The sequence below is a fragment of the Thamnophis elegans genome, chromosome 4, assembly GCF_009769535.1.
Source record: "Thamnophis elegans isolate rThaEle1 chromosome 4, rThaEle1.pri, whole genome shotgun sequence".
NCBI classification, from domain to species: Eukaryota; Metazoa; Chordata; class Lepidosauria; order Squamata; family Colubridae; genus Thamnophis; species Thamnophis elegans.
Window position 1 is genome coordinate 67,759,286 of NC_045544.1, and position 12,807 is coordinate 67,772,092.

Here is a 12,807-nt window from a genome sequence, read left to right on the forward strand (position 1 = left end):
AGGGTATGGTGATAATATGACAGAAGAGAAGTGAACATATATACACAGTCCACGTAATTATAAGTAAAACTTCTATGAGGGTACACCAGTGGGGTCATAACTGAATATTCAGGTGATCACCTGTGGTGTTGCTTCATGCCTATCTTCTAGGGATCCAAAGAATGCATGTTGTGGGCAATATAGCACAATATGTTTAATAGTTTGCTTATCAGCATCACAATCACAACAAGGGGAATCTCTCCATCTCCACTGAAACAGGGCAGAGGCATTTCTTCCAGTATCAACACCGAATTCTGTTCAATTTCAACCGGACAAAGTGAGGCAGGATAAAACCAGGTGGTTTGGTAGAGGGATCTCTAATGGTCAGGCTGTAAGAAGATACCTTAGACCATTTCTCTCTCCAGACATTCTTGGGGATAAATTGGATAGATGTTAAGTGAATAGCTGTTTTCTAAGCTGGCCTGCTGAATTTCAATTGTGATGGGCTATGCATGGTAAATAGGAAGAGCCTTCTTGTTCAGCATCTTTGAGCATAGTCAAATGAGAGCTTGTTGTCTTCTAATGTGCTGGTAATCAGTGCACAGGAGTGGGATTCCATGTGCCAGAGATAATATGCATTGTGTGGCAGAGTTGGACATCAGCCATAGGAGTGTGGGTATTGTTGCAGAGGTGGTTTCCTACCAGATAATATTGCAAACAGCAGCAGCCATGAGGTGACCATGCTCGCCACCTGCGCACCTCAAAAATAATAAGAGCTCCCTGAAAATAAGGCCAAGTGCCTGTTTCAGGGGTCAAAAGAAAATAAGACCCTGTCTTATTTTGGGAAAACACAGTAACTTTACAAAATATCAGATTTCACCAAATACTCTGATTTGGCTCAGCTAGAATCTGGTGCTTAGTGTGATCTAAAGCCATTGGAAAGCTTTAAAGCTTTCTCCAGTGCCTTTTCCTCCTTTGTAATTGGGAAATTCAGCCATAGTTTCCATTTGCTCACTATGGGGAATTGAACATACAGTGTGAATGAATAAGGACACTACCTTCATGGTAAATGATTTCATTCAATAACTATTTGAAGGCAACTTACACCTATCTTCACTTCCATCAACCTCAACATTCAGAAAATTGGCAAACAATATCATGATCCCATCAGTCAATATCCTCCAGTTAACTAAGGGAAAATGGATGGATGGATGGATGGATGGATGGATAGATAGATAGATAGATAGATAGATAGAGTGCATTTGATCAGTGCCAGAAATAAAAACCACATTATTATCACTCCCATTCCATGTATTTATTTACAACAGTTCTATACTATTGAATTACAATATAACTGGAGCAACTCCAATGGTTTACATATAAAACCAAGCAAATCAACAACAAATACATTTAAAGCAAAGTAATAATAAAATTCACGGAGCCATTGGGCATCCAATATCAATGATTGACATTTACAAACTAAAAACAATGTGGAATAATACTGTTTTTACCATTATTCTGAAGACATCAACATGGATGTCCACTGAACCTCTAAGGGAGGTTATCCAAAGCCAATCCAGTGCCCTAGAGCCAAAGGGCTTTAGCACCTCATAGCAACTAGGAGATGAAGTGCTGTATTTTCCATCAATAGTAGTTTTTGCTTAATTTTCATGAAATGTACCTTGGGGTAAAATAACATCTGGTTGATAAAAGTCATGAATTACTGAGACCAAGCCTCCTGCTTTAGCTACAGCACAATTCTGTTCTTTTTTTTAAAGGAGCTGCTAGAGGACTTTCATCTCCTGCTTGGCTCAGGGTAGAGCATTATATTGATGGTTAAAAGGTAAAGATTCCTTTCGCCACATATGTGCTAGTCATTTCCGACTCTAGGGGGCAGTGCTCATCCGTTTTAAAGCCAAAGAACCAACGCTGTCTGAAGACATCTCCGTGGTCATGTGGCCTGCATGACTAGATGCCGAAGGCACACAGAAACATGTTACCTTCCCACAAAGGTGGTTTCTTATTTTCCTACTTGCATTTTTTAGGTGTTTTCGAACTGCTAGGTTGGCAGAAGCTGGGACAAGAACGGGGAGCTCACTCGGTTACACGGTGCTAGGGATTCAAACTGCAACCTTTCTGATCGACAAGCTGAGTGTCTTAGCCACCTGAACCACTGCATCCCAACTATATTGATGGTACCTTCTTTCAAACCCATGGATGACCTTTTCCACCATTTCCACACAGATGTTAGAAAAAGGGAAATGCCAGCTGAACCCTATAGCATCCCATAAGGATGTAACTACCAGGTTCACTTTTCTCCACCACAAACATCAACTGGCATTCACTAAGAAAGACGCAGAACTACTAAAAAAGGGGGCTCCTCCTGACACTAATACGTGTAGGCATTCCCATCACTGATAGTACCAATTGCATCTAACTGGATTTGAAAGCTGGCATTCCTTCCCTCCAAGTTCCTTATGGAGATCAACTGCCACTGCTACCAATGCAATTTTCATTCCCTGTCTGGACCCTCAGCCCGACTGAAAAGGATCGAGATAAAAAAGTAATTTAGAAATTGCTGGTGCCTATCCCACTCAGCTTTTCGAAATGAAGCTGGGTACATTTGCCTGGTCCTTTGCAAAAACACATTTAGCCATTACCACGAAGAGACAGTTGCAAATCCACAAGCCCCCACTCATCTGTTGCATTTAAGAGCTTCCTCTTGCTAACTATTATGGTGAAGGAATAGAATGCTGGCAGTGTTGTAGTCAGGCATTTTGCCCAATAGCTGTACCCATGGTTGCATATTGCTGAGATAGCTGGAGTGATGGAGAAAGAGAGGTACAATTACTGCAGAAAGAAACCTGGAGCAGTTTGCCAAAAGAGGGCAATTAAATTCTCTTTACCGCCTTCCATTCCCCACAAAGGAGAAATAAAAGAAATTGCTAGCAGCCCCCTTTTCCCAATCCACAAAGCAGTTGCTCAAACAAACAAAACTAGAAGTAAATAGATGTCCCCTATTGAAGATAGGCAAGAATCTTTTCAGCTTTATATTCACACCCTTGGCCTTGGTTGTTAGGCGAGGGAGAATAGTTGCAAGGAGCTGCAAAATCAAAATATTCAAGTTCATTTTAAAATGGAATCCAGAGGATAAAATACAATTTCTGTTCAAATGTGGAGGGGGAAAAAAAAAATAGACGAGGTTGCATTAGGAGCTCTCAGATGCCGAGAACATTCTGAATGCCTTTGTTGGCCGATGATGTATCCTTTTTTCAAGGAGACTGGCACAGTCACCCCAGTGTGAATTTACAACAGGAAACCAAATTACTGGGAACAATGAACTGAAGCTTTTTGCTTTCCTCACCTCTGAAGCAGATAAGAATTCCTGCTTTGATATCCTGCTGATAACACTTAAATTGCAAGTCTGTTTCTGAAATTCAGTTCCCCGCCCCCTATTGTGACAAGAGTTTCAGGTCTCACCCTATTCTTGTTCTGCCTTCCTTGCATCTTATTTGGAAAATCATTTTTCCCCTTTTACTATCTTCTCTTGCTTGGTTATTGGACACCATGTAGCATTTGTTTATTTACGATTAATTTTTTAAAATTTATGCTAAGTTTGACACTGTTTTACGCTAATTCTCCTACTAAATCTGCCACCTTATATAATTTATCATGCTTCTCCCCAGCATACTGATACTATCTTGGTATCATCCAAAGCAAAATATTATATATTGGTCTCTGAGATTTTGAAGCAGCTGCCAACACAGTTTCAAGTGTCTTTTCACAGCTTTAAAAGTGATATGCATTTGTGGTTTATATATAAACAGAGCCATTTTATTTGTTCCACTCATGCCATCCCTGTATGTCCCACAGGAATCAAATATACCCTCCCCAATCCAAAAAAAATTTTTTTTGCCTTTGTGCACAGTAACATTTTGTTTTGATGAGTGTGTATGTGGGTAAGAAAGAGGGGAAGAGAGAGAGGAGAGAGGGAGAGGGACAACATACCTGAGTGTTGTGCCTTGTATTAAATTCCATCTTTATGTGATGCAAATTGCAATTGATAACACCCTGCTTTGTGGAAGCTGCTTCCATGCCAATATTTCTCACTTTGTTTTCTTATAGTTATTTAGCTGAGATTAATTATTTAATGAGCGTAATTCTTTGGAAAAGAGCCCTTTAATTATTAACAGACAAATGCTATCTTGGGTAAGTGTCGCATGGCACATTCACTTATATACATCTCTCAGCCATTTTGAAACAAATGCATTTGAGTGTCCTTGTTTAAATAGCCAAGAGCAATTCATAAACTTACAAACCCTTGCCCAACAATCGGCAAGTTCTGAATGCCATTTTTAAAAATATCTTGCTCCCCTTCTGTTATGAAACATAGATTTTGATAGGCAGCCAATTTTTTACATAGTGCTGTGAAAACAGAGGCATGGCTGCCTTGTGTAAGCCAAGCTTCTTGTTACATAAACCTTTCATAGCAACTAAAATTGATCATCCCTACCTACATTCATTCATACACGCATACATCATCTCTCACACCCACAAAATAAGCACTGGATTTCTCCAGTGACTGGAAACGTGAAAAAAATGCAGCAAAAACATTAATAAATAACTGAATCAGTCCTGTTTTCCAGGAAAACCAATAAAAACAAAGAAGGAAAGCAAAATGCTTCATTTGCATGCAACGTTCAGCACAGGACTATAAACTAGATGCTTTTATTCTCAGAAATAAATATATACAAAGAGAGAGAGAGAGAGAGAGGGGGGGGGGGAGAGAGGGAGAGACAGTATTTCACTCATTTAAGGAAGTGATTTTAATATCCCGAGACTGCAGGGCATTTCTAGCACATAAAAACAGATCCCTTTCTCCTGGCCTCTCCCTCTGCTTCTTGTACTACACTGATAAAAGGAAGTAAACATCACAAGCAGGAAATGTGCGCCAAAATGAAACAAACATGAACATGGCAAGGAAAAGGAGATTTAAATGCTGTCAAAAAAAAAAAATTCCCCTCCAAAATAAAATGTTACATGGACACATGGACATACAGACCCAAAAAATACTTTTGTGTATATATAACCTGCATTCTACTTATACCTATAGATAGTTGTGATTCTTTTTTTCTTTCTTTTTTAGAAGAGGGAAGCATGAATTTTTGCCAAAAGAAAAGGTTCTGGCAGTTGGAGTAGAGGCTCATTTTTCTCCTCCCACAGAGACCCACTGTGCCTTGCAGGGAGCAAAAAAAACCCCTCCTAAATAAAACTGTTTGATCAATAGGCTGCTTAAGGTCAGGCAAGCTTGCAGCAATTCCATCGGTGTTGCCAAATCTCCATGGAGGGCAACTTCAGCCTATGCCATGTTTTTTCCTTTCTTTCTTTCTTTCTTTCTTTCTTTCTTTCTTTCTTTCTTTCTTCCTTCTTCTTCCTTCCTTCCTTCCTTCCTTCCTTCCTTCCTTTTTTTCTTTCCTTTCTTTTCCTTCCCCCCCCCTCCCTCTCCTTCCTTCCTTCCTTCCTTCCTTTTCTTTCCTTCTTTCCTTCCTCCCCCCTCTCTCTCCCTCCCCTCCCTCCCTCCCTCCTCCCTCCCTCCCCCCTCTCTTCTTCTTTCTTTTATTTTTCTGCAACATAAAACATAAAACGAATTCCCATGCCTTTGTCTTCCTATAGGAATTAGTGTTCTTTCAAAACATGGCCGCTATCCTGCTCTGCAAAGAAAATCAATCATAGGATCAGGTTCTATTGACAGTTTTTGTACCATGCAGATGAAATTCACATTCCTTCCTTCTTGCTGAATGGTGGGCGGGGGAATGGGATGTCCTCTTATGAGCATGACTTGCCAAAACAACAAAAAATCCCTCAGCTGGCTTGCGCCTCTGGCCTCTTGACTAATTTGTTTCACTCTGAAGCTGATGAAATCAAAACATGAAGCTGGCCATAGGTTTTCCATATTCATTAGTTCTGGAGAAAGAGGAACCACAAATGAATCAGAATAGTTAAGCATAGAAAGGACAATGCTGGCATGTCTCATTTTCTCTTTTAAATCTGCAATGCTGTTGTAATGATACACCCTGAAAGAAAATCGATAAGGAAGAAGACCTGCATCCTCCTGCTAATTTCATTTCAGCAGACATTGGGACCAGACCTTGAACATGAAAAAATAAATAAAGAAAAGTAGATTATGTAAAGAAAAGAAGCAGTTACCATATATTTGAATGCTGCAGGAATGGACCATACCTTCTCTTAGGCTATAAACAGAAGATAACTGAAGTAGGGCACTTAACCTTGTGGAGAAATAAGGAAAAGGTAGCAATTAATATGTAAAAAGAAAAGGTGGTATTATGTCATTTAGCACTGCCATTCAGTTGCGACATACAGAACAGAATATGTGGATCAAGGCTCGTCTCTGCTTATCACAACTTGGGAATGCTCTGTGCATTAGTCTTGGTGGATACATTTCCAGTCTTTGCAAGTAGGCTATTTTCATACGCTGGTGTACAACACATGGGATGACACAGTGGTGAGATTCGAAAAACTTTACTACTGGTTCTGTGGGTGTGGCTTGGTGGGTGTGGCTTGGTGGGTGTGGCAGGGGAAGGAGACTGTAAGATCTCCATTCCCTCCCACTCCAGGGGAAGTAACTGCAAAATCCCCATTTCTTCTAGATCAGCTGGGACTCAGGAGGCAGAGAATAGATGGGGGCGGAGCCAGTTAGAGTTGGTATTTACTAGTTCTCTGAACTACTCAAAATTTCCACTACCAGTTCTCCAGAACTGGTCAGAACCTGCTGAATACCACCCCTGGGGATGACACAAGCAAGGATGACTACTCCTTTAAGCCACACATCTGCTCGCACCTTGCTGAACAAAATGCCCTGACCTTTGACAGGCCACAATGCAACAAAAGGTTACAAATATCCGGGAAGGATATATCCTAGCCACACATACATCTGAGCATTAGATGCAGTCTTCCCCAACCTGATGAATCCCAGGTAGATTGGGGAGCTATGCAGCTATAGAGTAAAGTCTTTGCAATGTGAGTAGCTGCTTATTAAACCTCTACAAGCAAAGTTCTGCTTTTGGCATAGGCATCAGAAGGGGGAATTTGTCCTTTAAACTAAACCTTATGGCCTGAAATTTCTTCCAAATGGATTGTTTTTTTACCTGACTCATGTCCAACATGATCCTTTCTCAGATGTGGAATGGCAGATAGCCCTGTCCTTTTAACTCTGGCATAATATTTGCCCCGCCCGGTCTAATACATTTAACAGGGTCTTGATCTGCAAAAAATAAACACATCAAGATTTTCAGAAAAGAAATACATTTTTCCCCTAGTAATTACTGCCAAGAATCAATGGCAGGGGGAAGTTGATAACTGTAACCCTTGACATTTGGCTCATGTTGCACCCCTCTGTGCAATCCTCCTGCTTCCTGACATCTCTGCAAACAATGAAATAAAAATTTGTGGCTTTCTACTGAACATTAGATCAATGCCATGGCCCTGCCTGCTCCGAAATGCAAAGTGATTCATTAATTTCAAGGCTAGTTTGTGAATCTGAAGGGGGGCGGGTGGAGAGAAAAAATGAAGAAGATAAAAGATCAGCAGGAAGTGTTCTTCTCTTTCTCAAAAATGCAGGCATTCACTGCATGTTTGTTCCTGACTCATACAAAGAGAAGCCAAGAAAATTGAAGGAAGAGGGATGCTTTCTTAAAGAATGTGCTTGTCCCAGGTTTACATTTCCTTTCAACAACAGTGGTTTGTTTCATCGTTTCAGCCACATCCCCTCAAGAACGTACAAGGAATTGGGACCATATCAGCTTGCAAGCACAGCTGTGCTTGGGTATGTTGGCCATACAAAAAGGGCCATGATAAAAGTATGGCTACATTCTCACATGCATAAAGCCCAAGGGGAGGCTGTTAAAACCTGGCAGAGCTTGTTCTCTCCTGCCTGACTACAAATGTGTTGCCATACTTTTTATGCAAACATCACCTGATGGTGCCCAAGGGGGCAAAGCAGCCAGGAGCTGTTCTATGCCACTACCTCAGGGGCAGATGCGCACCCAGAGAGTGTTGGGTGTGCCGATTTGTTTACCTCAGGCCAGAAGTTGGCTCTTTAAATCTGGACCAAAGCCGAGATGATTTTTTTGTTGAGTTTCACCAGAAAGCATGCAGTGAGGCAGTTGGAAGCCTCTGTTCTTACGGGACTGATTATAGACTGCTGACAAAAATGAGGTGTGTGTGTGTCTGTGTGTAGATGATAGCTAGATAGCTAGATAGCTAGATAGATAGATAGATAAGAGTGTATACACAAACACACCAGTCCTTACTTGCTTAGGTATAGAAATGTCTCATTCCCATTCGATTCCCCCTTTATTTGGCACCTGGGGGCTTTCTCCAAGTTTTCCATTAGCTGAGAGGAAATAAGCTAAAATACTAAAGGGTTTGGAGGAGGAGGAGGGGATGTCAAAGAGTGTAAAGGGAGCCAGAGTCACTCTGCTGGCAAATGAATGCAGGGATGATGTCATTGGAACAGTTGGTGGAGAAAGAGAAAACAAGTCTGTGTGTGCTAATCCTGTTTGCTGCCCTAAAGGGAATGGAAAGCAGCCAAGGCAAGGAGTTCTGGGAAACCATATAAGGGTGCCAAACAAGCTTTGCCGCCAACATTAGGAACTGACATCTTTGTTCTTTGTAACTTGGCTGGCGGCCAGAGGCCTCATTTCAGCTCTGCAGCCTGATTACACTGGATGCCTGCCAGCTGAGTGCTCTGAGTTCCTTTTCTTCTTCGGGAGCTTTTTGCCAAACATGCGGCAGTTACCATGGCACTGGGAAGGAAAGTTTAAAATTATACCTAACACACACACACACACACACACACACACACACACACACACACACACACACACACACACACATATATATATATATATATATATATATATATATATATATATATATATATATATATATATATTCGTAGATTTTCACAAGTGTAGGTATGCTGGCCTTGTTGTATTCAGGTCTTTTCCCGTGTAAGATTGAGATTCTCTTGGCAACGTTTCAGCGAGATCTCATTCGCCATCTTCAGGCTGGTGTTTTTGGCTTCGTGCTTCTGCGAGTAAGGCGTGGTCGGAGCTGTCGTCTTTCTATAAATCTTGGTGTGTGTGTGTGGAGTGCTGCCTTTGTTACTGTAAGTGGATTGATTGGCTGTGTAGTTGCATCCTGATTGATAGATGGAGTTGATTTTGGTAGATTGGTCGGCTGTTTCGTATCATCCTGTGGGGCTGAGGTGCTGGCTGTGTGTCCGTTGTTCTTGTGTTATAAGGACCTGGGTGGTGGGTGGGGTTCATTTGTTGACTAGGGCTGGTTTCCAGATGTCTGGTAGGTAGGAGGTGTCGTCACGTTTATTCATGTTGTGGCATATGCCAAAACCAGAACCCCCACAACATGAATAAGTGTGACGACACCTCCCACCTACCAGACATCTGGAAAACAGCCCTAGTCAACAAATGAACCCCAACCACCACCCAGGTCATTACAACACAAAATAATAACGGACACACAGCCAGCACCTCAGCCGCACAGGATGATACAAAACAGCCGACCAATCTACAAACATCAGCTCCATCTACCAATCATGATACAACCACACAGCCAATCAACCCACATAGCAACAAAGCCACACACACCCCACCAAGATTTATAGAAAGACAACACTCTGACCATGCCTTACTCGCACAAGCACAAAGCTGAAAACACCAGCCTGAAGATGGCGAGTGGGACCTCGCCGAAACATTGCCAAGACAATCTCAATCTTATATGGGAAAAGACCCAAATACAACAAGACCAGCATGTATGTTTATGTATGTATTATGTATGTATGTATGTATGTATGTATGTCTACACACACAAACATACACACCACACACACACACCACACACATTCGGGAAGCCAGAGAGTTTGCGTACACTGGGGTGGTTTTATACAGACATGCTCTTTTTCCTTGTCAGCTGCACAATTTACAGATTTATCCCAAAACACATCCATGGCATTTGAGCAGAAAAAGGGAGAAGAGATATGCGTGTATGTGTGCGTGTATGCACGTGTATGTTCTCACTACACACACACACACACGCACATATCAAAGGGTTGCTGCAACAAACAGCTTCCTTTTCAGCTAAATTAATTTGAAACAATGGGGGTCTCTAGTTAAAAGCTAACGTCTAGCTTTTCTGAAAGTTAAGAGGTGAAAGGGTTATTTCTAAAATTGCCATGGAAGGTTGTTTAGGAAAGGGAGCAGAGAGATATGATTGCGAAATAATACTATATGCCTGTGAACTTGCATAAAGCAACAACATTGCCATATGATTTATGAGGGGGATAGGATTGACACATTCATAACAAACAGTTTGATTAACTAGGAAAGGGCTGCCAGAACCTGAATGGCCAATTTTATTTCTCACATAATAGGGAGAGGTGTGGTCCACTTCTGCTTCCTTCCTTTCTCTTAACCAGAAAAAAAAACATACCATAGTTTTAATTTTTGAATAAGAAAAGTTCTTTGCTCAGGGATTTCAAATTGAGCCTGCAGCTATTTTTAACCAGCTATATTTTTCACCAGTTTAGAAAGTAGATCATCTGGGAGGCAGTAGAAATCTCGAAAAAACATTTCTCAAAGTGCATTCAATCAGCATGTTTCTGCAGTCAAGGTTATTTGGATCATTTTTGCCTCTTGCAAAATCCAATTTTCTTGAAATTGAATACCAGCCCAATGGAATCCCTGCCCTCTTTCTGCCTTGCCTTTCAATATGGGTATTAATTGCATAGCATTATTTCTCCATACACTGTATATGCACATCTCAGATATAAAGTATGCAAGGAACTATTGCTGGGGAAGGGAAAGATGTGGTCCATAATAATAATGGCCATGAGGATGCATTTCAAATGAGACATTAAATCCTCTTGATTTTCAATAGAAAATTTAAGTGTGTATCTTGTCTCGCAACATTGATGGGAAGCATGAAGATGCATTGGGCAGGGTATAATAATGATGTAATAAATTCTTCCCACTCCCGACTGCTTGGGCTGGTCGAGAAAGATACTATGGTCAATGGTATTGAAATCGATCGAGAGATCCACCTCCTTCCAAAGCCCTCCAAAGGTTATCAGGAAGCATAACCAATGTGGGCTAACTGCTATTGGCTTGCCTGCACCTGGCCTGATACATGTTGGATAATACACTTCACTCAGGAACCGCCTTCCCTTTCTGGACGAAAATTATCCAGTGTGTCTGGGTCCAAAGATAACCTCTTGAGTAGGCGACACAGCACTGCTCCTTCAAAATGAATGGTACCATCCCCTCCCACAGCGAGGTATTCGTTTCGCCACTCAGCTCCAACCACATGATATCTCCTGAGAGGCCTTGACTAACCAGGAGAGGCATGGGTCAAGCACACAGGTGGCTGAGTTCACAACCATGAGGACTCTACCCACTTCTTCACAATGAACAAACTCTTCTCAGATAACAGGACTCAGACAGGTCTCTGAAGAACCACACTCTTGAAATTGCAAAAACTAGAATAAAATAACTTTTAACGCATACATTTGTAAATGTAAGATGGCCTGGCCTGGCTTTCAGCAAGCCAGCCTGGCCTGAATAGAATAAAACAAATTATTAATTTTAAATTATCAATTTTAATTTAATCCTAAATTTGATGTAAATTGTCAATTGAAGGTTATTAGATTTCCTATTTAAACTTTTTTACTTTTGTCATATGTTTTTATGTTGTACACCGCCATGAGTCCTTTGGGAGAAGGGCAGCATGTAAGTCCAACCTAAACCTAAAACCTAAACCTAAATCAATTTTACAGTATCTATTTAGAAATCATATTACAGTGATTTGCAGTGATTTCACCCTCCTTTTTAAAAAATTAAAAAGAGGAGGAATAAGTTCTTTTGCAGAGCTTCAGCCTCAAATGAATACTTGGTCGAGAATAGAATTGTGGACTAGTTTCTTGCTGAAAGCCTTACCTGGACTCCATACTATTGTTCTTCCCAAAAGTGCAGAGGCAATTAAATAGAAAACATTTATTCTAATGAACAGCCAGCCATTTTTAAAGAAACCAGAGCACAACAAAGATGAAAATACTGGGAAGATTTAGATAGATTTCAGTTCTCTTTTCTGTAAAACACAGTCCTGATCCCACACACCCACAACAGGTCATTTGACTTCATTTCCCAAAATAATATGTAGCAAACTGTAACAGATTTTGCACATCTTATGGACAGGGTCAGAGTGATGGAAACTGCTTCTTCATTGGTATAGATAATAACAACTTAAGCCCAGGTATTTAAAACAATGCTGTGAAAACAAGGTGGAAATTCTGTGCTACCAACATGCTATGCTAAAATGCAAATAGGAATGTGGCCTTAGCGATGAAGCAGCAGAAATGCTCAAGAGGGATCGATCAAATAAGGCGAACTGGTAATATTGCTAATAATAATCTAATTACAGTGGTTACCAGATTTCAAACAAACTCCCTGCCATGTGAGATTGAAAAGGGGATCGACTTTTCCAAAGCACCCGAGTACAAGAAGCAATGGGTGGAAATTGATTAAAGAGAGATCCAATCTGGAACTAAGGAGAAATTTCCTGACAGTGAGAACAATATCATGGAACAGCTTGCATCTCAGAGTTTTGGGTGCTGCATCACACCATCAAAATAGGCTATATAACTGTTCGTTCATGATGGTATAAAGGTGTCCTGCTTTGGGCAGGGAGTTGGACTAAAACAGCAGTTCCCAACCTTTCTGGCTTGGCAGCCTG

General features: G+C 41.0%; 1 long non-coding RNA gene across 1 annotated transcript; it reads right to left on the minus strand.

Moving 5' to 3' along the window:
- Positions 1 to 5,706: 5,706 nt before the first annotated feature.
- Positions 5,707 to 8,833, minus strand: LOC116507869. The gene is made up of 3 exons (XR_004255245.1): positions 8,310 to 8,833; positions 7,146 to 7,261; positions 5,707 to 5,943 (listed from the first exon to the last, which is right to left on the minus strand). It is a non-coding gene; the product is annotated as an uncharacterized LOC116507869 (long non-coding RNA).
- Between the last annotated feature and the right edge of the window lie 3,974 nt (positions 8,834 to 12,807).